Source organism: Sceloporus undulatus, chromosome 7, assembly GCF_019175285.1.
Source record: "Sceloporus undulatus isolate JIND9_A2432 ecotype Alabama chromosome 7, SceUnd_v1.1, whole genome shotgun sequence".
NCBI classification, from domain to species: domain Eukaryota; kingdom Metazoa; phylum Chordata; class Lepidosauria; order Squamata; family Phrynosomatidae; genus Sceloporus; species Sceloporus undulatus.
Window position 1 is genome coordinate 33,432,609 of NC_056528.1, and position 2,048 is coordinate 33,434,656.

The 2,048-nt window shown below is 41.3% G+C and overlaps 1 long non-coding RNA gene across 1 annotated transcript in view; it reads right to left on the reverse strand.

Moving 5' to 3' along the window:
- Positions 1–1,068: 1,068 nt before the first annotated feature.
- LOC121936946 overlaps positions 1,069–2,048 on the reverse strand; it is a 6,306-nt gene continuing 5,326 nt past the window's right edge. The window contains exon 5 of the long non-coding RNA XR_006105055.1: positions 1,069–1,558. This is a non-coding gene — a long non-coding RNA (uncharacterized LOC121936946). The remainder of the gene's footprint in view (positions 1,559–2,048) is intronic.

Below are 2,048 nucleotides of genomic sequence, written 5' to 3' on the forward strand. Positions count from 1 at the left end.
GACTTCAAAAGCTTGCAAAATGTAATTGTGCATTTTGGTTGGCCCAATAAAAAGGTATCATTGTTGGAATGTTATTGGACATTCTGGAAGAGTTTGAATGTAATGCAAAACCATAGTTAGGAAACCATAGGTTAATAGTATAAACTTCCAGTTGCAAAGCAAACAAGCTGACTACAGATATATCACAGGCCATGCCTGGACTGACAGAAAAACCATTAGGGCTTCTTGATCCACAAGGATGTGAGCTGCCCACACAACTGGCACTCACAGTAGGCCGATAACGGCAGCACAGTCCGCACACTCCCCTGAGCATCGGTGCAGTGTACTAATGGTATTGTTGTGCTACTGTGTGCTTGCGCCATCAGTTTGCATGCATGCAAAAGAAATACGCTGGAACCATGCAAACTGGAAAGTGAAATTGCTGTGGTGGGGAGTTGCAAGTTATGGACGGGAAGAGGTACTGGGTCACCCACCACTGATCCTCTTCCCCCCCCATCCCTGTTTTGGTGTGCAGTCTGCATACCCAGGAAATGTTTAGGAGTTTCCACTCTTATCCGGAGCAAAAGAGAACTCTTTTTGCACTGGAAAATCACCCTAGAGTGAAAACATGGTCTGTGTTACACCCATTTTGACTCTTTGTCATCTAAACAGGTCACTGCAGGAACAGATCAGGGACATTTTTTTCCTCCATGTGGACATGACTTTGCCTAACAAAGTAGATGTGTTCCTGGGCATTATTTCTTTAGCAGAAAACTTGGTGCTAGAGGCAGGAATAACATAGAACGAATAGGGATAGGTCCCCAAAGCCATAAAAAGGAAGAGCAGTTCATCATATTTCAGCAAAGCATCTATTCCAAACTATTAATATGCATACATGGAATGAAACAACCAGGTCAGTCAAGCCTTTGTATAAGCAAAGAAATCCCTTTTAACCCTTCTAGAGACCACTGGAAGGCTTCTTCCAAAACATATCCAGAGTTCATTCGGCAGCCTCCATTTTATTTATTTAATGGGCAAATTTATAGCTATATGCTTTTTAAACATGCCCAAGGTATTGATAAAGCAGGCTCAACTACTCTCTCCATTTCTTTCTGTTTTGTTTTCCATGCATCCTCAGTAAGGGATTGTGGATGCAGCTGCTGTTTACCTTGCCTGTTATAAGAAAGCTTATGGAGCTACAGTAGGATAAGATAAAGTAGAAACACATCTTGGTTAAGCTTTATTGCATTGTTTACTGCAGATACACTGCTGCAACCTGACATGGAAAATCTGTGCCCCTCCAGGCCCCCTTCACCATTGTCCCAATGTTAATACTGCTAAAAGACTTACATCTAGACAGAGGTTGAAAAGGAAAAATGGCGGGGCTAAACAGAAACAAAATGTTTTTCTAAAATAGAGCTTCACCGTTAGAGGCTTTGTTAACTGCATGCCAAGGACTTCAGCATCATCATCCCTCCTCCACTTTTTTCCATGGCAAGGAAGGTGCCAAGAAAGAAGTGTGTGAGCAAGTGTTTGTGAGTTCTCCTTCCGACACCTGGCTTCTGGAACAACCATGAGCCTTTGGAAGGGAAAGAAAATCATTGAAAAATCAAATAAGCTACCCACCCAAATTCCACCAGTCGTAACGTCAAGTTAGGTAAATTTGCCATGAGTGCGCTAAATGACACAAATTATGCAAAATATTGTTTGGTTATGCGATCTAATGGCTCAGTTAAGTTTGATTACCCACAGATGCCACTCAGCATCAGCATTAAGTGCAGTCATTAATAGTTTTCTTTGAGAGAGTGCTGCATGCACGCTCGGTTGGTTGGATGCTCTGTCCTTATCAAAAAACCAGAAGAGGAGCAGCAGCATAACAGTAAGGGAGGCTGATGGATGGAGGACATAGTCAAAGATGGGTAGTGACCAGGTAATAGCAGTGCAGTTACCTGTAAGTCACTTTTTTGGTAATAACTCAGGGTGCATCTGTACTGTAAAAATGATGCAGTTTGACACAATAATAATAATAATAATAATAATAATAATAATAATAATAATAATAATAATAA